The sequence below is a fragment of the Lygodium microphyllum genome, chromosome 10 (genome assembly GCF_053477565.2).
Source record: "Lygodium microphyllum isolate KBCC chromosome 10, Lygodium_microphyllum_v1.1.10, whole genome shotgun sequence".
NCBI classification, from domain to species: Eukaryota; Viridiplantae; Streptophyta; class Polypodiopsida; order Schizaeales; family Lygodiaceae; genus Lygodium; species Lygodium microphyllum.
In genome coordinates, this window is record NC_141144.1 from 119,543,504 (window position 1) to 119,570,803 (window position 27,300).

Genomic DNA, 27,300 nt, shown 5'->3' on the forward strand with positions numbered 1-27,300 from the left:
TTCTAGTAGAGCTTCCACAGCACTTGATTTCAGCAGAGCTTCCACAACACTTGCACCTTCTCTTCTCCTCTTAGATGCATGCAAAGTGATGCTTCCTTTTACCTCCCCCACACCCAAGGAGAGCCCCATCTTTTATAGGCTTTCAAGAGCTTCTCTTCTTGGAGAGAGGCTTGAGTTGATCTTCATGCAAGATGTGGTTGTTTTAGGACCTACTCTGGAGCACTGATTTCAAGATATCTCTTTGTGCATTGTTTGGATGAAAAAACGTTCAACACAAAAGTTGTAGATCTTACTGTTTTCGATAACCCTAACAGCCCATTTTTAAAGATCATCTTTCTATCGCGAGATATTTTAAAAATGGATTCACCATGTCTTTTTCTAAAAAGAACAGCTTCTCAAATTGTACTCTTAACTTGTGGGCCATGTAACCACCTTAAGGAGAGTTCATTAAATTGCCTTGGGTCTAAACCTTAAGGTTTGTGTCTTTTTAGACCTTAGAAAGAGAAAACCACTTCTCTCCTCACTTCTAGAGAATCATGTCTCTTGTCTTTCTTAGATAGAGAATTACCTCTCTTGTCTTTCTTAATGAAAGAAAATACCTTAAACCTTGACTTGTAAGGGAGAGAATGACCCCAAATGAATGCAATGCTCATTACACACAAGCAAACACTTCGAGGCGTCCCCGGATGCACATATAAATACATATATACAATGCTAATGCACTTCCTCTTCCTAGAACTTAACCCATCTTTGCTTATGTGTAACTCCTTGGCTCTTGTATACACTCTCACACTTGGCAGACACTTCTTTTCCCCTTTATAACTTATACTGCCTGTACCAGATATCCCCATCATAGTGCTTTGATCACCCCATTAAGTGATGCACTAGGTAGATTGGTCTCTAAATGGTCTAATGGCCATGCTAAATCATCATGGACACTTAAAGAAAAGTGATTCATTAATTTATTGACATGAATTTATTAAATAGAGAATGTGTAATAATAAATTTAGTGACATCCCTCTGGCTTCTAAACTGTTGGCCTCAATTGTAGAGGGGATACATGGTCCTTAAGAAGATCTAGAAAGTCTTGTAGTTCTCTCTCAGCCATAACTAAGCGTCCAATGGGGGATAATTCTTAAACTTAACCAGATACTTTCGTAATACCTTACCTGACCTTAGAGTATTGTTCTGATGGTGTAAAATTCTTTTAAGTACAAGGAACTCTTCTTTTTCTTCTATGTCAGGTAAATCTTCCTTGATTGGTTCCATTAGAGGTTCTCCAATATAGGGATGTAGCAAACTTATACGGAAAGCATTATGAATATTCCAATGACTTGGTAGATTCAAACAAAAAGTCACATCGTTCATCTTATCTGTGATCTTGAAGGGGCCATAATAGCGATTAGAAAGCTTAACCACTTTACCCTTTTGACATTTCTGCTTCTTTAAGCGAGCCTTCTCAAACATAAGAAGAACATGTTGTCCCAAATTGAGATCTAACTTATGACGATGCTTATTAGCTTCGTGTTTTTTCTCCCCTTGTGTTCTTTGGATAGTATCTTTTACTTGAGTGAAGGTTGCATCAATGTCTCTAACAAACTCATATGCTGCAAAAATCTTATCTTTCGTAAGAAGGATGGGTGGTAAATGAGGCTTACCATAGATGATCTCAAAGGGTGCCTTACCAGTACTAAAGTGCACCGTATTAATGTATGCAAACTCTACTAAAGGCAAATACTTTTCCCATTCTCTTTGATTATCAGAGACATAAGATTTCAAATGGTCTAGAACAGTAGAATTAGCACTTTCACTCTGCCCATCCATTTGAGAATGTTAAGACGATGAATACTTTAACTTTGTCCCGAGGTTCTTAAAGGTCATGAGGGGATCTCGATCACTTATAATGGACTTAGACATGCCATGATGTTTGAAAATATGAGCAATGAATAACTTAGCCATATGATTGGCTTTGATTGTTTTTCACACAAGTATAAAGTGAGCTTGCTTACTGAATCTATCAATGGTAGTCCAAATTGCATCGTTTCTTGCTTGTGTGCGAGGAAGCTCCATGATAAAGTCCCTGGCTATACTTTCCCAAGGCTCATTGGGAATAGGTAATGGCTTCAATAGACTAAGTGGTTTATGCCTGTCATACTTTACTTTTTGGCATATCTTACACTTGTGGACATATCTTTCAATGTCAGCTCTAAGAGTGGGCCAAAAGAAATATATTTACAATGCTTGAGTAGTGGGTAGAATACCCCTATGTCCAGCATATGGAGATTCATGTGCTTCATCCATTACCTTGTGTCGTAATGGTACTGCTATACAAATTGCTTGATGATGATACAAATAACCATCTCGAATCGAGTAAGGTGTAATTGACTGACTTGAATTAAGATGATCCCATATAGTTGAGAAGTAGAAATCAGTTGCATACATTTTGGGTAAATCCATAAACTCGCTATGGTAAACAGTTATGATTGCATTTACTCGAGGTCTCCATGATAGAGCATCTGCTATCACATTCTTTGTTCCAGATGTATGAAGGATTTGAAAATGAAACATAGATAATAAATTTTCCCAGCTCATCTATTTCTTTGAGAGCTTCTTCTAAGTGAGGAATTATCTTAGACTTTGGTGATATGTTTAACAACAAAATTTGCACTAAGTAAGTAGTGTTTCCATACTTGAAGAGCATGTACTACTGCCATAAGCTCTTTCTCATGTAATGGAGCATATAGCTCATGATCCTTGAGGCATCGGCTCTCAAATGCTACTGCATGATGCTCTTGGTTAAGCACAGCTCCAATGCAATCCCCAGAAGCATTGCAATGAACTTCAAAAGGTTTTTGAAGATCTGAAACTATGAGAACTAGTTCTTGAGTCACAAGAAACTTAATTCTTTCAAAGGCTTGTAGTTGCCTTGATCCCCAGCGAAAAGGCATTCACTTCTTAGTAAGGTCATGTAGAGGAGATGCAACATGCACAAAATCTCCTATGAACCTCCTGTAGTATGAGCATAGGCCTATGAAACTTCTAACTTCATGAACAGAAGTAGGTGTACGCCATTCAATAATGGCTCGAATCTTCTCACGATCCATTCTCACCAAATTGTGAGAAACAATATGGCCCAAGTAATGAATTTCAGAAAGGAAGAATTCACTCTTCTTAGCATTGATTTGTAGTCTATGCTTGCGAAGCTCTTGAAAAACACTAGATAGATGTTTTCTATGCTCTTCTTTAGACCGTGAAAATATCAGAATGTCATCAAAGAAGACACCTGTGAACTTTGAGTGAGGTCTGAAAATTCTCTCCATCATTTGATTGAATGTGGCGGGTGCATTAGTCAAACCAAATGGCATGACTAGAAACTCGTATAGTCCAAATGTTATACGAAACGTTGTCTTATGAACATCTTTAGGTGCTATCCGTATTTGGTAATAGCTGCTCTTGAGATCAATGTGACTAAGGATACTAGCCCCTTGCAACTTATCCAAGATATCATCTATCCTTGGGATAGGAAAACAATTCTTGATTGTGATCTTGTTCAAAGATTTGTAGTCTATGCACATATGGAAAGAACCATCTTTCTTTTGAACAAGTAAGACTGGAGAGTAGTATGGAGAAGAGCTAGGTTAAACTAACCCTTTTTCCAACAATTTGTTTACTTGTTTTAGGATCTCTTCTTATTGACTTGCACATACTCGATAATTTGGTTGGTTAGGTAGTGAATTGCTTGGGATAAGATCAATTGTGTGATCTTCCGAGCGCTAAGGAGGTAATTCTCCTGGGAGTGAATCACTAAAACAATCTTTATATTGTTTAACAAAGTCATATTTGGCTTGATCAGTTAAATAGAGGGGTTCTTTTAAAGTCTGAAACTTAGAAGCATTAGTTGGTATTGTGTGCTCATTAGAGGCATCAAGTGCCCTTGAATCATTAGCTTCTTTTGACTCTCTCACAAAAATCATGCACGCAGAAATAGCTTTCTTCATTTCTTTAGAAATGCTAACATGACTAACCATTGGCACATGCCAATCTCCAGCATTAGCAATGCATACTATGTTATGATCCTTGAATTGAAATACAACGGTCTTCTTAACAAAATCAGGAAGAGGTCTAATCTTGTAATGCCAAGGCATACCTAAGATAACATCACAATTACCAATGGGTGCAAGTAGGAAAGATTCTTGGTCGTGGTAATCCCCAATTCTAAGATTCAACTTCCCTTGGATAGGAGTAGAATTAGTTGTAAGTCCTTCAAATGCCAAACGTGATCCAATTTGTGTTCCCAATCGATTCGGTGGAATTTGTACATTTCAACAGTATCCATTGACACAAAATTATCTGTGGAACCTAATTCAAAGAGTATCAAAACTTTTTGATTGTTGAGGGTCCCCCAACCCTTTAAGAGTTGTCTTTTCTTCTCATTTGAATGAGTGTTAGCTTGCACATCCTAAATAGAATTTGAGGATGGCGGAGGAGGATCTTTAACCACACTTGCTTTCTTCCTTTTGTGAGGACAATTAGGCTTCATATGCCCTAACTCACCACAAAGAAAGCACCTTCCTTCCTCTTTGTACTTTTGTATCTCAAAGGGTGAGAGATACTTGTGCTTCTTCTTATTATCCTCTGGCTTTGAATATTGGTAATGGGTAAAGGTAGGTCTTCTTCAATTAGTCCTGTCTCTTGGTTGATCATAGAGCTAGTCTTGTCTAGCTCTATAACACTACAAGATATAGACCTTACACCGACGTTTAAAGTGATGAAAATGCAAATAACAAATTTTTTTCCCGTCGTCGCAAAAAGCGTCGTTATTGGCGATGCCATAGAACAGTCGCTATTACCATCGCTATCGCCAATACCGACGCTGATAGCGACGGTTTGCGACGTATATAACGATGCCAATAATGACACAAGCAGTAAAATTTGTGACACTAATAGCAATGGTAACAGGGAAAAAAAAATTTTGTGGCAGGGCAGCAAGTTGCCCTGCCACATATAGCACTGTGTGCTTTATGAGAGCCATATAAAATAGTTTCTGTACTACTATGTACAATGCACTTGCAAACAAAAACAATATATACTGAAATCATAAACCTGATACATGAAATAAATACATGATTGCATAATAAGCGATTGGTACAATCATGACAGGATATCAGTAATACATAGAAAATGTCTGCATAGATTAGGCGACTCAAAAATAAAGATGTGTGAGCTCCAGGGATCCAAGGGCGAGCTACAAATCCTCGTCCCTGAAAGCTCGTCCCACTGCAAAGGAGCATCAAACGGACTCTACAGAAAAAGAAACAACACATCACTCCACCATACAATAATGCATTCAAATATCTCATGGTAACTACGGACAAGAAAGATGAGTGACTTACAGGATCGCTGTGTCTATACAATCGGTCGATCGATGCAGTGAGACCGTGCCTCTCTGCATATTGAGTCTCAAGGCCAGTCGGATCGTGATTTGTAATGGAGTACTGCAAAGAAAACAAAATGCTAAGTGTTAGAAACATGATTTTCAGTACAAAGAATATTTCAAAAAAATAAACAAGCAAAACAAAAGAAAAACTTACAAAGTCCTCTAAATATATCCTATGGCTGCCACTCCCAAGATGGTGGACCGCTCCGGCCTTGAGCCGTGCCCTCGTCGCCTCACGCTGCTGACTCCAACGTCCTGGAGAATCTGTAGCCTCCTCCCTCACTCGGCACCAGTCGTCTGTATCTAACCACTCGGGCTTTGCATCCCCACTCTTGATTGCCTTGCGTGCATCGGATCATCTATGTGACATGTATGCATGCATGCAATCTATCATCCAGCCCATAGAGAATCTATTTACTGAAGCTGGCATTGGAAACTCCTCATGCAAGGATGCTACTATGTAGTCCTTGCTTCCCTCCAGTATGTTCTTCCAATGATCCAAGACATTGTGCCGAAAAACTCGTTGGCACAACTCTCTCATGCGCCCATCACCCTTCTCCCCTCATCATTCATGATGATGGCTCCTTACCTACTATCGACTTGATATCTATAACCCCTTGGAGTCTGCCTAAGATGGGTCCTCTCCCATCTGCGTCCACGCTCTTGGGCATATCCAGGAGACCCCTCTGCATCCGGTGTACCGACCAGGGTAATATCTCTCGGAGTGGAACCCACAGGGGTGCCACCTGCTACTGACGGCTGAGCAAAAGCCGATGTAACTGGAGTAGACATCCCCACAGGTATAACAAATCCGTGAGGTGACTTAGCTCCAGCTGAATGATAAGACAGAGACACCGCGTCTGTGTCTCCACAACATCCACCTGAGCCTGAGCCACGCTCCCTGGAAGGGCCACGAGAGCGAGGAGTCGCACGTGTATCCCGTGTCGACTGCGGGCTCACTACCTCCGTATCTCTACAGCATCTCCCTAATCCCAATACACTCCCTTCCTCTGGCCCAAGTCATGAGCGTCGAGCTCGTCTACTCGAAGTCGAAGCATCCGATCACGCTGAAGCAGATCTAGCAAAGTTCCCTAACGAAGACCGAGACAACTCCTAGTCTGCCGTCTCTCTGAATCTCACGATCTGGTTTAGAGACATGCGTGCAAAGATGTCCTGTAACTCCTCATCGCTCATCCCTCGACTCATCCTGAAAATGTCACCTGCACAGACAAAAAATGATGTTAGAATAATCAATTTAAATCATACAAAGCATAGTATTAATATAAATTATTTAAAAAAAACTCACTTAAACTGCATATCTTATGTACCCTTATAAGCGATTGGTCAACGAATTGAGTAAGTGGATGATCCAAGTATGAAGTATCCTATGGTCCCATGTTAATCTCCTGACGCAACTCCGCATACACTGGAAGGTCGATAGACATGTCACCACAAAAGAATGAGTCCACCTCGTTCTCAAAGAATTCTTCGACTCCTATATTTTCATCATTGTTAGCCGATGCTGGCTCCAAGCTTTCTACGGCCTCCACCCCTTGCAATATCGACCCCTCTATTTACATATTATCTTCATCTACGCTCGGAACATCGCTTTGATCATATGCTCTCGCACTTCGAGGAGTTGAAGGTAAAACATACCACCATCGAGGTTGTCGGGGGTTTGGATAGAAGATTACATGTTCACAAACACGTACAAGAGAGTTCAAACCAATGTGACATAAACCATGTCATAATACAAATAGCAAGAAAATGAGTCCATGCACCTGTTCACAATGGGCCGGTCTAACGTGTCCTCTTAGTGTCATCCAGGACACGTCTTAACAGTCCATCAGAAAGGATCTCTAGAAAGCTCCGCCCGGAACTCCTATGGAATGTTATGGGATTTGTGATCTAGGTCTTCCCGTGTCTACCACGTAGCAGAAGTATCCTGGCTGTTCCCACTTAGGATCGATTGGAATTAGGATTTCCCTAATTGGTCATTAACTAATAGCAACTAGCATCAGACCTGAGCGAACTACTTTACACAGAAACGCTAGGTCCGAAGCGAATTCACGCTGCACTTGATTCAAGGAGAATGGGAAACGAGAGGGATGCAAAGCTCAACCTCTCTACCATAAGGCATAGTCCAATTCCGTTCCCCTAAAACAGCGTAAATTCGGTAAGACATAACTCTAGGTCATTGCTTTCGTTATTCATTTTGATGATCATCCCGCTGTTCTTCGAGATTTTTGAGAAAAGTTCCTGGCTAACTGGGACCACCCAACCGTAGGACGGACCCATGGCCCATCCTCCGCACTTTCCTCGGTTTGTTTTTAGTTATGTAATTATCTAATACATTGATTTGACATATAACAATCACCTTCTTTAATTAAACCATTAAGCACTGGTTCCTTCACATAATCTTATCATGTGACATAGAAAAACAATATCAAGCAAGTTCTTTATTAACATTTCATCATTTTATCTTTGAAATACAATGAGTTCCGCCCGTAGGCGTGTCCATAATCCGCCCGAAGGCTATCCAGTAATTCGTAGGGATCGCTATTCCAAGCTTCCGCCCATAAACTAGTATGCGGACCTTGAGATCCAATCCCGAGTCACGTTAGCCTCTTGCGCAAGACCCAAAAGGCAAGGGATTTACGGCCAGAGCCCCCCCTTGGCACCCAAGCGTCCTCCTGCTCCAAGTAGAGCTCAACGGAGAGACCTCTCGTGGCGGGTTCGGTCCACATTCGCGGCGCAGTCAACAACCCCCTTGGTTAGGATTAGGCAGGCAGTCGGCGGTAACTGAAACTGCCTCTCCCTTCACGCCTTCAACCTAAAGTAAAGGTATTCATTTAATTTGTAATTCAGAATTCAAACAGTGCTAAAAAAAATCTCTAGCAAGAACAAACATTTCCATTAAAATCGACCGTGTTGTTTGGAAAACTGTTAAGGAATTATTCTTTCCTTTTGAGTGTATCAGCACTCATTCCCAATGTGTCTTGTAACTTGGCGGGATCCTTTATAGTCCGGGTTAGGGCGTACCTTATTAACCCAACTTGGTCAACCCTAAAGTTCATTAGATACTTTAGTTTCCGGTTTATAACTTTCCTTATTTAGAAGGATATTCACGAATATGTCCTTTTGCAAGATAACTTGCGTAAGGATCTACCATCCTTGTTGAGGTTATTTACCCTTTCGTCTTGTGAATCAGTCACAAGACTACATGACTTCATACTTGCTGCGCAAGTCTTGCGTTGATATAATCTGTTTAAGTTTCTTTAAGCTAACGTATGTCGAACCTAGGGTTTCTTTTTAAGAACCTCAAGGACAAACCCTAGTTCCTTATCTTTACGAATTTATTGACCCTACAATAAGGAAAGTAGTCAAGTGCTTAAGGTATAAACGTTTCTTTGGTCTTTAAATCATTTCCAAGGCATATTTTTCTATTTAGTAGGGTATTTCTAAGTTTAGATTGGTTTGGTTATCTTTTGGAAGGTAATATTGATCGCCTTGTCACGGTTTTGCTATCCTTGTGACAATTGACTTCCCAATCGATACAGTTCAATTTAATCTTCCTTTTTCCTTGCAGATAAACTCATGGCAAATAACAATAATTTCCTTTGCTAAGATATGCAATTAGCAATGATAACTTCCTAGTAATTTGAGCAACGAAAGAAACCTTTCATGAATTTAATCATTTTCAATGTTTTGTTGCAAAAAGGAATAGGACTAATGGTGCAAGATACAATTTCTATACCCTCAAGATTTAACTGAAATATACTACTATAGTAAATAGATAATCTTGCTTGTAACTCATTATAATGCATGATGCTATTCGAAGGAAACTATGTTCTATACATTATCATTTATAAGCTAAACTCCTTCATTATAAATAACTCGGACAATTATATCCTATCCCTAACAATTTCTCTTTGCATGATTGACTTAAAACCGATTTAAAGCCAAGAAAAAAAACCTGGTTTTGGGGTGAGATATCCACATGGATACTAGGAGATGACCCTCCCACAGCTACCCCTTGGACTTTGTTAGGTGGCATCGCAATTCGAATGTGAAGGTAGCTTTTACTCTTTCTTCCGGATTTCCACCGACTCTCTTTCGAGGCAAGGTACCGTTTGAATGGTTGATCACGAGGAGGAATGATAGGACCTTTAGTTTCTTAGATTCTTCAGAAAGGGAAAGATTTACAAAGCCTAAGAAGGCCCTATAGGGTCTATACTTGGCAAAAAGTTTATGGGTGAGTGTGGTTTTGCAACCACATGAACCCTTGGAGAACTTTGGGCTTGGGGTAAAAGGTATAGAAGGCACTTATTCTCTTTCCTTGCACTTCCTCTACTTTTTTCTTCTCCTTCCCTACTCCTCCTCCTTCACTCCTCTTTTTTTTCCTCCCTTTTTACCCTTCTACCTCCCTCTATTCCTTCTTTCTTACCTCTTTTATCTTCTTCTACCCTATTTCACTCTACTCTTCTTTCTCTACTTTATCTTCTTCCACCCTACTCCTCTCTACTCTTCCTCCTTCACCCCTCTTCTTTTCTTTATCTTCTCCCACCTTATTTCTCTCTACTCCTCACGGGACAACATCCGGGGCCCATGATGATGGTTTGGATCTGGGGTCCAGGGGGGGGAAAACAAAGAAGTAATGGGGACACGAGGGATTTTTAAAAAAGGCGTAGGGGGTTGTGTAAAGAAGAGTTATGAGGGGGGGGGGGGGGGTGAAAAGGTTAAAAGTTATATAAGGGGGTGAAAGGGGGCTTGGGAGGAGGCCTTTAGAAGTTCTAGAAGCTTCTAGAGCTTCAGGTTGCAGTCGTGGCAAGGAGGGGAGATGGAATGACGAAGTCGAACATGGCCCGATGGCCGTGACCCTGCGAGCAAGTGGCGGCTCCTTGTACCAACGGCGGTCTAATCACCAATGGCGGTGGCGATATGGCGGACCTCCCTCTCTTCTCACAGCATGTCAACGGCAATAGTATCAGATTCGTCCCTCCTCCCCTCCTTTTTTCGCAACTATGGCCCTTCCTCCTTATATAGGGGAGGGGAGGGAATCCTTCCCCCCCTTACCTGTCAAGCTGCATGGCGTGGGAGCCAAGCAAGCTCCAGCGAGGAGCTTGTTGGCTCCTCCATCCCCCCTCACACATGCCAACTCGATGCGCCACCGTGGGGCGAATATAAAACATTATTTTATATTTTTTTAATATTATCCATCCCCCCTCACACATGCCAACTCGATGCGCTGCTATGGGGCGAATATAGAAAAAATATTTTATATTTATTGCATTCTCTTCCCCTTAGAAGAATCGAGATGTCCTCATCTCGAGATAAACTGGGGATGTTGATGGTTGAGAGTGCCTTCATCTACCCAGGTGGCATCCTCTTCGGAATAATCTTTCCATTGGACGAGGCATTCTCTCCAAGTTCTAGATCTTAACTGTCTCTCCCTAACATCTAAGATCTTATCCGGCCTTAGTTCAAGGACTCCTTCACTAGGCATTACAATTTGTTGGTCATCGAGTACATGGTTAGGGTTGGGTACATATCTTTTCAATAGCCTGATATGGAATACATTGTGAAACTTTAGGTTCTCAGGGAGTTGCAATCTATAAGCATTGGGTCCTAGGCATTTGAGGATTTTGTACGTCCCACAATACCTTGGACTTAGCTTCTTGCAATCTCCTAGGGATAGAGTACTCTTTTTAGGGCATACGCAAATGAAGACCATGTCTCCTTCTTCGAAGACTCTATCTTTATGCTTCAAATCTGCGTATGCCTTTTGTCTATCCTTGGCCGCTTGTATGTCTTGTCTTATTGACTTTATTTGATCATCCATCTCTTCCAACATCTGCCTTGACGCTTCAACCTTTAGGGTTGGATCAAAAAAGTTTAGAGGACTTCAACAATCATGACCATATAATGCCTGAAAAGGGGTCATCTGAATGCTTTGCTGGTAAGAAGCATTGTAGGCAAATTCAACTAATGGCAAGTATTGAATCCACCTCTTCGGCTCTCGACAGCAGTATGTCCTAAGCATATCTTCGATGATTTGATTTACTCGCTTTGTTTGGCCATCCGTTTGGGGATGGTAGGCTGTGCTAAAGCAGAGTTGAGTCCCAATAGCTTCAAAGATAGCTCTCCAAAAGTGTGATGTGAGGAGAGAATCTCGATCACTAATATTTCTTCTGGGTCACCCATGTAGCTTGAATATCTCCTTGATAAACAATCGTGCAATGTCGGAGGCTTTATAGTTTGTCTTTACTGGAATAAGGTGTGCAACCTTAGTAAGCATCTCAACCACAACCATGATGGAGTTGTATCCTCCCTGGACTTGGGGTAATCCTACAACAAAATCCATACCGATGAATTCCCATTTCATTTGAGGGATGTCAAGCGGTTGCAGTTTCCCTGGCATCAAGACATATTCGGCTTTGATACGTTGGCAAAACAAACACTCAGTGACATATTTGAGAACGTCAGCTTTAAGCCTCTCCAAATGGTAGCTCTTCCTAACTGCATTAAGAGTCTTAGCATAGCCAGGATGTCCTGCGAAAGGGGAATCATGAGCTTCCCATATTATCTTCTGCTTAAGTGACTGGCTTGCTGGTATACACAGTCTTGTTTTGTAGTAGACAAGTCCATTATCAATGGAAAATTCCTGATATTTAGCTTGCAACTTTTGATTCTGCTCCTTGGTAGATATTTCCTTTAGCATTGTTTGGTAGGCCAAATCATGGCATGCTTCCTCTCTAGCTAGTTCAAGTATAGGGTTGTTTGGCATAGATACTTTTGTAGCCAGAGATCTGGCCGTTGATGGGTTCTACAAAATTAGGGAATTTAGGAATGCCTTGCGACTGAGTGCATCGGCAACTACATTCTTCTTCCCTGATCAGTACTTAGTTTCAAAATCATATTCCTCCAACACTTCAATCCACCGACATTGCCTCATGTTGAGCTCATTCTGGGTAAAAATCGATTTGAGACTCTTATGATCGGTTACTAGAGTAAACTTGTTACCCAACAGGTAGTATCTCCAAAGCTTTAGGGCATGGATGATAGCTAGTAATCCAAGATCATGTGTGGCATAATTCTTTTCATGACTCTTCAATTTCCTTGAAGAGTATGCTACTGGATGACCTTCTTGCATAAGTACACACCCCAAGGTAAGAATGCTAGCATTTGTTACTACCTCGAACTCTTTATGGAGGTCTGGAAGTTTTAGAATAGGTGCTGATACCAAACTTTGCTTCAATTTATCGAAGCTATTTTTTTCGAAAGTCGACCATGTAATGGAAGTCTACTTCTTTAGTAAATCCGTCAGAGGTGCTGCAATCAAAGCATAGTTTTTGATGAAGACCCTATACCATCCTATCAATCCAAGAAAGCTGTGTATTTCTTTGACAGATACTGGTGTTGGCCATTCAAGCACATCTCTGACCTTGGCTGGGTCTACTGATATTCCTTCTGATGATACTATGAATCCTAGATATTCAATCTGATGCTTGAAGAATGCACACTTCTTCATTTTTTCATACAATTTATGTGACCTCATTGTCTCAAGGACAATCCGAAGTTGAGGTTCATGATCTTCTTCCTGTTTAGAATAGACTAAGGTGTCATGGAAGAAGACAAGCACAAAATCATCAAGATATGGTCTAAAGATATCCTGCATTAATCTATTGAAGGTAGCAGGTGCATTCATAAGCCCGAATGACATAACCAGGAACTCAAAGTGCCCATATCTTGTATTGAAAGCCGTCTTTGGGATATCTTCTTCCTTGATCCTTATCTGCTAGTAACCTGACCTGAGATCAATCTTGGAGAAGATCTTTGCACCCTGAAGACGATCAAGAAGCTCATCTATTCTAGGAATAGGATACTTGTTGTTGACTGTTGATTGATTCAACCCTTGGTAATCAATACATAGTCGAAGTGTCCCATCTTTCTTTTTCTAGAATAGTACTGGAGCTCCCCACGGTGAATTGCTAGGCCGGATGTAGCCCTGATCTAACAGTTGCTTGAGTTGTTCCTTCAACTCTATTGCTTCTGGTATGGACATTCTATAAGGTCTCTTTGCAATTGGCACAGCTCTAGGCACTAGCCTAATCTCATGATCTACCTCTCTTTGAGGCGGAAGTTCAGTCAATTCCTCAAGGAATACGTCAGCGTATTCCTTTAGCCAAGAAGGTCCTTCATGAGACTCTTGCTTTTGATCTAACTTGTTGAGTTTGATCAGGTAAACGGGTAATCCTTTTCTGATTCCTTTTATGATTCGAGATACTTTGGCCAATTGGATTCTTGGCACTCCTACCTCACCTTGAGTTGTGACAAATTCCCTTTCAGAGTTTCGAAAGGAAACTTGACCCTTTCCACAGTGAATGTGGGCGTCGTTGGGCTTAAGCCAGTCCATTCCAAGTAGACACTCATGGATACCTAAATTCACGACTCTGAATTAGATTGAAGTCTTCTTTCCTCCCAGAAAGAATTTCACCTTAGCAGTTTCCCTGGTACAAGTTACCTCACGACCATTTGCCAATTCCACAAGCAGGGTAGGTGCTTCTATTGTGGCTATTCCTAATCTTTTTTGCATATGCTAGTGAGATAAAGGAATGTGTACTGCCACAATCAATCAAGGTTTTGAAACCTTTACCTTGATAGTCTGACGGTGTCTGAATCACCAAGAACTGGCTATTCGGCCCTTTCTTGTGTAAAGTGGCGTGGACTGTCGCTCTTTTGAATTCTGCTTCCATAGTCAGATCTTCCTCTTCTTCTTCTTCGCATCTTTGCCTATTGGAAATGCAGGCGGTTCTTCCTCTTCCACGGGTAGCGGCTCCTTGAACACGGCCTACTCCTTGGAAAGGCATTTGGCGATGTCCTTCGCTGAGCTTAGGACAATGCCTCTTGAAGTGACCAGGTTCGTTGCAGTGGAAACAATGGAGGTTTCGGCCATTACTTTGAGTAGGAACAAAGTTGTTGACGTTATTTGTTCTTGCTATCTTTCTTTGTCCCTGATTATGACCTTGAACTCTCTTCATTTGAGGTTTGAATGCTCCTCTGTTCGGGTCACTATAAGATCAAGTTTTGTTACCCCTTGGTCTAGCTTGCACCTCTTGACTTATAAGCGCCGCTCGAATGAGTGCATCCTGAAGATCTGATGGATGCATAGATTCGAGACAGGTATTTACTGGTGGATTTAAGCCCGCACAAAATTTGGACACCTATTGCGTCATGTCCATCTGTGGTGCATACTTTAAAAGTGAGACAAATTTAGAGTAGTATGCGTCAAGAGTGAGTCCTTGCTGTTTTAGCTCATAGAACTCGTTCATTTTCTGCGTGCGATATGCAGGTGGTAAGTATCTACCCTGCACGGCTTTCTCCAGCTTCTCCCAGGTAATGGATCCCTCTGCGATCCCTTAATCCCTGCACCATTGCTTCCACCAAAGTCTGGCTTCGTCGGTGAGCTTTAACTTGGCGAGTATAGCCTGATTGGTAGGTGCAGTACTGGCTGCTTCGAAGTAATCCTCCATGGATTCAATCCAAATTTCACAATCATCCTGGACAAACCTGCCTCTCCCATCAAACTCGGGTGGCTTTGTCTTCTTGAGGAGAAACTTCTTCTCTTGGATCACAGCAATACTTGATGTAGGAGGCGAATTTGGAACCTGTACCTGGGGTTGTGCCTGGATAAAGGTTTTCTTAATGTTATTATATGATAATCGACGTTAGCTTATCTTTCATTTTTAGTTCAGCTATCTCGTAAACAATGTAGCTACATAACTTCTTAACAACTCTTATGCACAGCCAGATATTGATAAAAAGAAGTCTTTATTTGTATTTACGTGGGCATAGCCTTTTTTAATACAATGTTTCATGTAATGATAAGCCAATCGTTACATTCAGTTTGGGGAGAATAACCTTGTATTGCATTTGTCTACTGGAACAGTGTAATAGTAGGGTTTTGGGTCATGGATCTTTAGGAATCGATAATTCATTGGAAGTTCGGGATACCCTTTCCGTTGGAATCCATACTTCTCATGGCGACCCAACACTTTAATCCTGTCGGCTGGGATTACACGGGTTACTTCCTCATATACATATGAGTTCATCTCAATCCTCTGACCTCGGATATGTAGAGTTGAATTTACGTGAGCTTCCAGAAAAACGAACAGCTTCACGACCTTCAAGTCTTCCAACCACCTGATCCTCTTTAGGTTGGTCTGTAGATAAGCAAGCCGGTGGGCGGCTATATAGTAGATTCCTGAAGACCCCGTCCATCTTAGTTCTATGTATAAAGGTGATGGATTATAAATCTGCTCCAGGATGTTCATCATCCCAATTGTCTATAAAGAAGAGAATGCATTGCAGTCATAAACATGACCTGAAATACCAGAAACTTATTCCACGCTTCATAATTCTACAAGACAGCATTGACGGTAAGGAAATTTTTTGGACAGCAACAACTTCTTTGCTTCTTTTAATTGATATTTTATAAAAGAAATTCCGTTATTGATCGGCTCTGATACCAACTGTAATGTGTCCTCTTAGTGTCATCTAGGAAACGTCTTAGCAGTCTATCGGAAAGGATGTCTAGAAAGCTCCGCCCGGCACTCCCATGGAATGTTATGGGATTTGCGATCTAGGTCTTCCCGTGTCTGCCACGTAGCGGAAGTATCCTGGCCGTTCCCACTTAGGATCGACCGGAATTAGGGTTTTCCTGATTGGTCATTAACTAACAGCAACTAGCGTCGGACCCGAGCGAACTATCTTACGCAGAAACGCCAGGTCTGAAGCGGATTCACGCTGCACTTGGTTCAAAGAGAATGGGAAATGAGAGGGATGCAAAGCTCAACCTCTCTGTTTAAGGCATAGTCCCATTCTGTTCCCCTAAAACAGCGTAAATCGGGTAAGACATAACTCTAGGTCATTGCTTTCATTATTCATTTTGACGATCATCCCGCTGTTCTTCGAGATTTTTGAGAAAAGTTCCCGACTAACCGGGACCACCCAACCGTAGGACGGACCCATGGCCCATCCTCCGCACTTTCCTCAGTTTGTTTTTAGTTATGTAATTATCTAACACATTGATTTGACATATAACAATCAGCTTCTTTAATTAAACCATTAAGCACTAGTTCCTTCACGTAATCTTATCACGTGACATAGAAAAACAATATCAAGCAAGTTCTTTATTAACATTTCATCATTTTATCTTTGAAATACAATGAGTTCCGCCCATAGGTTTGTCCATAATCCGCCCGAAGGCTATCCAGTAATCCGCAGGGATCACTATTCCATGCTTCCACCCATAAACTAGTATGCCGGCCTCGAGATCCAATCCCGAGTCACGTTACCCTCTTGCGCAGGATCCGGAAGGCGAGGTATTTACGGCCAGAGCCCCCCTTGGCACCCAAGCGTCCTCCTGCTCCAAGTAGAGCTCAACGGAGAGACCTCTCGCAGCGGGTTTGGTCCACGTTCCCGGCGCGGTCAACAACCCCCTTGGTTAGGGTTAGGCAGGCAGTCGGGGGTAACTGAAACTGCCTCTCCCTTCACACCTTCAACCTGAAGTATAGGTATTCATTTAATTTGTAATTCATAATTCAAACAGTGCTTAAAAAAATTCTCTAGCAAGCACAAACATTTCCATTAAAATTGACCGTGTTGCTTGGAAAACTGTTAAGGAATTATTCTTCCCTTTTGAGTGTATCAGCACTCGTTCCCAAGGTGTCTTGTAACTTGGCGGGATCCTTTATAGTCCGGGTTAGGGCGTACCTTATTAACCCAACTTGGTCAACCCTAAAGTTCATTAGATACTTTAGTTTCCGGTTTATAACTTTCCTTATTTAGAAAGATATTCACGAATACGTCCTTTTGCAAGATAACTTGCATAAGGATCTGCCATCCTTGTTGAGGTTATTTACCCTTTCGTCTTGTGAATCAGTCACAAGACTACATGACTTCATACTTGCTGCGCAAGTCTTGCGTTGATATAATCCGTTTAAGTTTCTTTAAGCTGACGTATGTCGAACCTAGGGTTTCTTTTTAAGAACCTCAGGGACAAACCCTAGTTCCTTATCTTTACGAATTTATTGACCCTACAATAAGGAAAGTAGTCAAGTGCTTAAGGTATAAACGTTTCTTTGGTCTTTAAATCATTTCCAAGGCATATTTTTCTATTTAGTAGGGTATTTCTAAGTTTAGATTGGTTTGGTTATATTTTGGAAGGTAATATTGATCGCCTTGTCACGGTTTTGCTATCCTTGTGACAATTGACTTCCCAGTCGATACAGTTCAATTTAATCTTCCTTTTTCCTTGCAGATGAACTCATGGCAAATAACAATCATTTCCTTTGCTAAGATATGCAATTAGCAATGATAACTTCCTAGTAATTTGAGCAACGAAAGAAACCTTTCATGAATTTAATCATTTTCAATGTTTGGTTGCAAAAAGGAATAGGACTAATGGTGCAAGATACAATTTCTATACCCTCAAGATTTAACTGAAATATACTACTATAGTAAATAGATAATCTTGCTTGTAACTCATTATAATGCATGATGCTATTCGAAGGAAACTATGTTCTATACATTATCATTTATAAGCTAAACTCCTTCATTATAAATAACTCGGACAATTATATCCTATCCCTAACAATTTCTCTTTGCATGATTGACTTAAAACCGATTTAAAGCCAAGAAAAAAAACCTGGTTTTGGGGTGAGATATCCACATGGATACTAGGAGATGACCCTCCCACAGCTACCCCTTGGACTTTGTTAGGTGGCATCGCAATTCGAATGTGAAGGTAGCTTTTACTCTTTCTTCCGGATTTCCACCGACTCTCTTTCGAGGCAAGGTACCGTTTGAATGGTTGATCACGAGGAGGAACGATAGGACCTTTAGTTTCTTAGATTCTTCGGAAAGGGAAAGATTTACAAAGCCTAAGAAGGCCCTATAGGGTCTATACTTGGCAAAAAGTTTATGGGTGAGTGTGGTTTTGCAACCACATGAACCCTTGGAGAACTTTGGGCTTGGGGTAAAAGGTATAGAAGGCACTTATTCTCTTTCCTTGCACTTCCTCTACTTTTTTCTTCTCCTTCCCTACTCCTCTTTTTTTTCCTCCCTTTTTACCCTTCTACCTCCCTCTATTCCTTCTTTCTTACCTCTTTTATCTTCTTCTACCCTATTTCACTCTACTCTTCTTTCTCTACTTTATCTTCTTCCACCCTACTCCTCTCTACTCTTCCTCCTTCACCCCTCTTCTTTTCTTTATCTTCTCCCACCTTATTTATCTCTACTCCTCACGGGACAACATCCGGGGCCCATGATGATGGTTTGGATCTAGGGTCCAGGGGGGGAAAACAAAGAAGTAATGGGGACAGGGGGGATTTTAAGAAAAAGGCTTAGGGGGTTGTGTAAAAAAGAGTTATGAGGGGGGGTGGTGAAAAGGTTAAAAGAGATATAAGGGGGGGTGAAAGGGGGCTTGAGAGGAGGCCTTTAGAAGTTCTAGAAGCTTCTAGAGCTTCAGGTTGCAGTCATGGCAGGGAGGGGAGATGGAATGACAAAGTCAAACGTGGCCCAACGGCCGTGACCCAGCGAGCAAGTGGCAGCTCCTTGTACCAGCGGCGGTCTGATCACCAGCGGCGGTGGTGTTATGGCGATCCTCCCTCTCTTCTCACAACATGTCAACGGCAGTAGTATCAGATTCATCCCTCCTCCCCTCCTTTTTTTGCAAGTATGGCCCTTCCTCCTTATATAGGGGAGGGGAGGGAATCCTTTCCCCCCTTACCTGTCAGGCTACATGGCGCGGGAGCCAAGCAAGCTCCAGCGAGGAGCTTGTTGGGTCCTCCATGCCCCCTCACACATACCAACTCGATGTGCCGCCGTGGGGTGAATGTAAAAAATTATTTTATATTTTTAATATATTATCCATCCCCCCTCACACATGCCAACTCGATGCGCCGTCGTGGGGCGAATATAAAAAATCTTTTATATTTTTAATATATTACAGCCGGCAACACAAAGGTGTCGTGAAAATTCGTCCATTTTTTTTCGGAATCTATTTCGAGAAATCTAGATGGACCTCATCGAACTGTTGCTCCAGCTCCTCCAAGTACCACTTTGAACCACTGCACATCGAATAGTATCATGGAGAAGCTACAGTAATCCACCGTAATAATACTTTGCAAGTTCCCAAAACACTCCATCTCATCCACAACTGTGTTTAGATCCGTTGCTCGTTGCCGGATCTCTTGCTTGAACCTTGCCATGATACCACAGTCCATTGTGGAGCACATTTTGTCAATAAGCTCCACGCAAAAATACCGTCACATGACCATGCTGCACTATATATTTTGTACTGCACATTGAAACACTCAAATTAGATGTCGCATATAAAATTTAGATATGATAGATTCTAAACCCCTCATCACCTTTCAACTACATCCCCTTGAGAACTCCCACTCCTCCATTGAGACCTCTGTCCCTTCGCGAGACGCTGCGGTCAAAGCTCCATGCAACCATTGCATTGACATAAATTGCAGCATCTCCTCTATGCCTTCAGGATATCGAATCGGTCAATGATGCATACTATATCGGAATTCAGCTCGCGCTTCCTCTCAATCTTGCCTAGCGATCTGGTACTTGGCGAGCCGCGTCTCCATAGAGGCATGGTGCAACATACAAAAGCGATTCACCTTCTCTTTGATTGAGGCATCCATTCTTTTTTCTATCCCATTTCCAACCACCACATCTCTAGTCAGTCTATCATTGTCCTTCAGCGACGATAGCATTTCATTGTCTGGTTCCACCGTTGGTAGCCATTGTGAAATATGCACTAGTGCCTCAGACACCAACCAACCTTCGGCCATGCTACCTTCTGGCCGAGCTCGTTGTCACACAAAGCCTTTCAGGGTTTTCATGAAGCGCTCCAAGAAGAACATCCATCGCGTATGGACAAGTCCAACAATCTCCACTTCATCCACAAAATGCACAAGAAGGTGGATTTCTATTGTGAGCATGCTGGTGGGCAGGTATTTCTCAAAGAGACAGACCGTCTCCACTGCTCCCCGCCTCGCGGATTCAATAGAGGACATCTTAATCTCCTTCTCTGAGACCCATTTCACCAAAGTTGACAACTTGTAAATGGCCGCGCATATTTCTGGAGTAAGACATCCTTCGGTCGCGATCGGTAGTACAAACTGCCACAAATGAGAAAACATTATGAATAATGGCTACATTCCAAATAGCAAAATGCCCATGCTAATTACAATCCATTCGTAGTACAACCTGACATATCTTATGCCAATCATGGGATTTTAGCCCTGATAATTGGTCATCTTTAGAAAATGCAGACTTGAGAGAATGCATCATACACGTCGGAGTGCGGATACTTGATTACTTGCTTCACAATGCACTCTTGTTTAGTGGACAAAACCCAAGGAGTGCGAGGAAGCTGCACGCGAACATCAGCACTGGACTGCGGCCAAAGCACCTCCATTTTACCTACCTCCTTCAAATCCATTCATACCCCTATAGTGTCTCTCTTTCCTGTGATGTGGTCCCATAAAAAACTGCCCACATTCTTGAAAATATGCATGGGATCCAACAAGTGGTTGACCTATAAGTGGGACCAATATGGCAACTCGTAGAAAACTGAGAACTGCCGCATTCCATTTGGATGTGATTCCGCGTGGACCATTTTCAGCTCGTACTAGCTTGCGGCATTCATACATGTTGGAGGTCATCCAAGGAAACCTTCCCTGAGTTCATGATTCTCCGGCAAGAAAGCAACGTGTCCTTGATATACCATCTTCTTCATGGTCCGTGACCTTTGGGAGTCTAATTGTGGCCCGCACAATGGACATGCATGATAACCTGAGGTAACTAGACCTATTCCAACACCATGACCTAGTCAATACTTGCTTGAACAAGATAAAATATAGATATTACTAGTGAGAATGGAGGCCTGCTCACCTAAGCACTCTCCGAATCCCAAAAAGTCATGCATCGTCCACATGAGAATGGCTCAAATATTGGCTGACCACGGACCATTGCACCTACTCATATCTTGCATAGTGACCCCCTCCTCCCACAGAATCTTAAGCTCATCGACTAATGGACGAAGATACACGTCCATATTTTTGACTTTGTAGTGACCGGGACGAGCAAGCTAAGGATGAGATGTACTTTCTTCGTAGAAAGCCATGGAGGGATATTGTAGTTGACAAGGACTATAGGCCACACACTGTAAGAAGTTGAGCGCAAACCGAATGGGTTCAAGCCATCCATTGCAAGACCGAGCCGAAGTTTCCTTGGCTCTCGGGCAAAGCCTGGAAAGGTAGAGTCAATGTGGCTCCATGCATGCAAATCTGCTGATATTCGTGGAACTCCATCCGTGGACCTCTTCTGCGCATGCCACGTTGTCAAGCTCGCCATGCCGGACGTATGAAACATGTGGTTTATGCGGGGGATAAGCGAAAAGTGTCTAAGAACTTTTTGAGGGATGGTTTGCCCTTGCAAGTCCTGTTGATACCTATGAGCACCACAGTTTGGACGTGTCTCCATAGTCTCGTATTCTCCTCGAAATAGTATGCAATCATTGATACATGCATGGATGTTATTGTAGTCCATGCCATGCTTTCGTAAAACATGTCGTGCATCATCACAAGACTCAGTCATGGTATTTGTAGGTGGTAATATATGATATTTCAATAACCTGAAAAAAATCATAAAACACCTTGAAAAAGCACAAATGTTTGTAATAATAGTGCCGAAAAAAATAATCAATGAAGCGTATGTACAAGGTGCCTGAACAACTCGGTCACACTCGTATCGCTCCACCCGTATTTTGCTTGCACACTTAAGAGTGCAAGTAGTGTCTTCAGCCGAGATACTCGGCACCCATCATATAATGATAAGTATGCTTCCTCTCTAAGTGGATCACAAGTCTCAACATCCATGGGAATCAATGCATCGATCATTGCTTCCATCTCAGGCTCCAAGATTGTAGGTAGGTCTGGAAGGTTGCCTATCGCCTCTATCATTGATGGTATCGATTGGCCTTGTGAATGGTGGATTGGCTCCTACACTCCATCCATCGCACGTCCACGTACTCTTCTAATTGGCCGCAAAGGGTACACTCTCCCTTGGGACAAGACATCATCTCCCTGGATAGAAAATTTGCCAGTGAGACCAATCTTAGGCAATCTCGTATTCAATTAGCTTGCGAGTACAATGCTTGATTGATATTAACTTCAAATTACCGTTTGCTGAAAATTTGCAATCCCTGATCAATGATCTCAGATTGAAACTCGCCAAATCATCGTACGTGTTCTATAGACAATCGGCGTTTTCATCTAATTGCCAGGTTTTATTGAAAGCAAGGACATGGGATACGCTGATTAAGATATGCCTTGCGATCTTGAACAATAGGACCTTCTTCATTTTCCATTTTGTCTATGTTACAACAAACAATTTGTTTTTGTTATCATTCTTTTCTTTTCTTAGATTGTTATCCTCTCCTTCCATCTCTCTCTTTTTCTATGACCTAGCATATAGTATCATAGAACACTAGTATTTAGTACCTAGTACTCAGTACCTAGCACATAATATTTCGTTTTCTCTCTTCCTCTCCCTCCCTCGCCCTCACCCTCTCTTTCTCTCTTTCCCTATTAGGTTTAATGATATTTCTCTTTTTCTCTCTCCTCTCTCTCTCTCTCGTTTCCTTTTCTCTCTCCTCTCTCTCTCATTCCTTTTTCTCTCTCCTCTCTCTCTCTCATTTCCTTTTTCTCTCTCCTCTCCCTCTCTCATTTCCTCTCCCTCCCTCGCCCTCACCCTCTCTTTCTCTCTTTCCCTATTAGGTTTAATGGTTTTTCTCTCTTTTTCTCTCTCCTCTCTCTCTCATTTTTTCTCTCTCCTCTCCCTTTCTCATTTCATTTTCTCTCTACCTCTCCCTCTCTCATTTCCTCTCCCTCCCTCGCCCTCACCCTCTCTTTCTCTCTTTCCCTATTAGGTTTAATGATATATCTCTTTTTCTCTCTCCTCTCTCTCTCTCATTCCTCTCCCTCCCTTGCCCTCTCTCATTCCTTTTTCTCTCTCCTCTCCCTCGCTCATTTCCTTTTTCTCTCTCCTCTCCCTCTCTCATTTCCTCTCCCTCCCTCGCCCTCACCCTCTCTTTCTCTCTTTCCCTATTAGGTTTAATGGTTTTTCTCTCTCCTCTCTCTCTCTCTCATTTTTTCTCTCTCCTCTCCCTCTCTCATTTCATTTTCTCTTTTCCTCTCTCTCCCTCGCCCTCACCCTCTCTTTCTATCTCTCTTTCCCTATTAGGTTTAATGATTTTTCTCTATTTTTCTCTCTCCTCTCTCTCTCTCTCTCTCTCTTTTCTCTCTCCTCTCCCTCTCTCATTTACCTTTCTCTCTTTCTCTCCCTCTCTCATTTCCTATCCCTTCCTCACCCTGACCCTCTCTTTTCTCTTTCTCTATTATTTTTAATAAATTTTTCTCTTTTTCTCTCTCCTCTCCCTCTCTCATTTTTTTCTCTCTCGTCTCCCTATCTCATTTTCATTTCTTTCTTTCTCTCCCTCTCTCATTTCCTCTCCCTCCCTCACCCTGACTCTCTCTTTCTCTATTTTTCCATTAGATTTTATGATCTTTTTCTCTCTCCTCTCTCTCTCTCTTTTCTTTTTCTCTCTCCTCTCCCTCTCTCATTTCCTCTCCCTCCCTCACCCTCACCCTCACCCACACCCTCTCTTTCTCTATTTGCCTATTATGTTTAACATCTTATCTCTTTTTCTCTCTCCTCTCATTCTCTCTTTTTTTCTCTCTCGTCTCCCTCTCTCATTTCCTTTTGCTCTCTTCCTCTCATTCTCTCATTTCTTCTCCCTCCCTCTCCCTCTCTCATTTCCCTATTATGTTTTCGTCTCTCCCCCCTCTCCCTCTCCCTCTCTCATTCCCTCTCCCTCTCCCTCTCCCTCTCTCATTTTCTCTCTCTTCCTCCCCCTCCCTCTCTCATTTCCTCTCCCTCTCCCTCTCCCTCATTTCTTCTCCCTCTCTCATTACATACAAATTATACAAAAATAAATAAAAAAGAAAGAATACACTCTCCCTCTCTCATTACCTCTCTCTCTTCCTCTCTTTCTCTCTCTCATTTCCTCCCCCTCCCTCTCCCATTTCCTCCCTCTCCCTCTCTTTAATTTCACTCTCTTTCTCCCTCTCCCTCTCCCTCATTTCTTCTCCCTCTCTCATTCTATACAAATTATACAAAAATTAAATAAATAAGAGAGAGAATATACTCTCCCTCTCTCTCGTTCTCTCATTTCATTCCCCTCCCTCTTCCATTTCCTCCCTCTCCCTCTCCCTCCCTCTCCCTCTCCCTCTCTTTCTCTCTCATTTCCTCTCCCTCTCTCAATATATATACACAAATTATAAAAGCAAAAGGGAGAGGGAGAGAGAGAATGCACTCTCCCTCCCTCTCCCTCTCTCATTTCCTCCCCATCCCTCTCCCTCTCCCTCTCCCTCTCTTTCTCTTTCTCTTTCTCTCCCTCTCTCATTTCCTACCCCCTCTCTCTCCCTCTCTTTCTCTTTCTCTTTCTCTCCCTCTCTCTTTCTCTCTCCCTCCCTCTCCCTCTCTTCTCTCATTTCATCCCCCTCCCTCTTTCATTTCTTCCATTTCCTCCCTCTCCCTCTCCCTTCCTCCCTCTCCCTCTCCCTCTCTTTCTCTCTCATTTCCTCTCCCTCTCTCAATATATATACACAAATTATAAAAGCAAAAGGGAGAGGGAGAGAGAGAATGCACTGTCCCTCCGTCTCCCTCTCTCATTTCCTCCCCATCCCTCTCCCTCTCTTTCTCTTTATCTTTCTCTTTCTCTCTCCCTTCCTCTCCCTCTCGTTCTCTCATTTCATCCCCCTCCCTCTTCCATTTCTTCCATTTCCTCCCTCTCCCTCTCCCTCTCGCTCCCTCCCTCTCCCTCTCTTTCTCTCTCATTTCCTCCCCTTCTCTCAATATATATACACAAATTATAAAAGCAAATGGGAGAGGGAGAGAGAGAATGCACTGTCCCTCCCTCTCCCTCTCTCATTTCCTCCCCATCCCTCTCCCTCTCCGTCTCCATCTCCCTCTCTTTCTCTTTCTCTCCCTCTCTCATTTCCTCCCCCCTCCCTCTCCCTCTCTTTCTCTCCCTCTCTCTTTCTCTTTCTCTCCCTCCCTCTCCCTCTCCCTCTCTTTCTCTCTCATCTCCTCTCCTAAACAAGCAAAAGGATAGAATTAAACCCTAAACAAGTAAAAGAAGGAGAGAATGGACTCACCGATGAGATATGGCGAGGGTTTGGTGGCTCCTCTTTGCGATGAAGGCTCCTCCTCTCTTTCACGAACAACGGCGGCGACGGCGGCAAGCCTTCTTCCTCTCCCTCTCTCACCCTATGCAAGACGCTCGCTCTCTCTTTCGCTCTCCCTCTCGAAACGTTCGACGAAAATGCGCGAAATGAACCCGTGATCGGGTTTTGGCCTGTTTTTTTTCCTTGTGGGGTGTCACTATATGCGTCGCAAATGCGACGCAAATAGCAATACCGCTACCTGCATTGCTACCCGCCGTCGCTATATGTTTAAATCCTTGTAGTGTAAAAAGTCATCTCCAACTTTGGAGAGGTATCAAGTGTATGCAAACTTTCAGCTATGATGGCAGACTCCATCATGGGAGATACGGTTTCATGTAGATACACCTTCATGGTTTTGTGTAAATGAGGGAGTAGGCCAGCTTCAAACTTCATTTTCTTCTCTTCATCACTGATCTTCATGAAAGGAGTAACCTTGAGAAGAGTAGAAAATAACTTGTACACATAACTAGTGACCTTTTCATGCTCTTTCTAGCCTAGTCAATCCCACTCCTTCTTGAAATCATTCTCAAAATCAGGAGGCAAGAACTGAGCATAAAACATCTTCTTGAACTTTTCCCAAGTCGTGGGTTTCCTTTCCTTCAAAATGAGTGAACCACCAATTGCTAGCAATGTCTTTTAAGTGCATGCCTACATGCCTTAGCTTGGACTTTTTTGAGAAATTACCATTAAAAAAAGCAACTTCAAATTGCCTGACAAAGGCTAACACCTTAGCAGGATCTTTCTTATCAGAGTAAGCTTACTCAAACTTTATGTCCTTATCCCCAAACTTGAAAGTCTTAGTCTTTTTAATCTTGCTCCTCTTATGGTCCCTCTTTATCCGTTTGCGGATTGTACGAGACTTAGAACTAAGAGAGTAGGAACTAGAAGTTGATGAGGAGGAGGAGAAACTCGAGTAATCAGGGGAGTAGCTGGTTGCTGAGGGAGATGACTCCATCCTTATCCACCTCACTCGATGTGAGGTCTTTTTACTCTTCTTGACCTGAGAGTCCTTCTTCCTTCGAGGAAGCTTCTCAACAATTTGATGCTTTGCACCTTCACCATCAATTTGTGCAATGGTGTTTCCTCTAGTATCATTATCTTTTGGAGAATTGGGTCCTTCACAAGTAGCTTCTTTCCTTGCCTTTAAGTTATCAATCAATTAATGTACTTCGGGAATCTCCAACAAGCTACGATACTGTATCGATTGAGCCTGTAATTGCTCACTTATAGGTACTTTATCAATTGCCATCTTTACCTTCTTCTTGCAAGGATCACCTTTACTTTGAGAAAAGCAAAGAGACCTGCTTTGATACCACTATTATAAGGCTGGAGATACATGCTCGACTTTCTTATATACTTAGAATATATATAGAGAATATTATGATGGCACAGAGGGAGTATAGATGAGAGAAAAGAAAGATGCAGAGAGAGAGAGAGAGAGGTAGAGAAATTGGCAATACACTAGGGACTTGAAGATGAGCTAGTCCC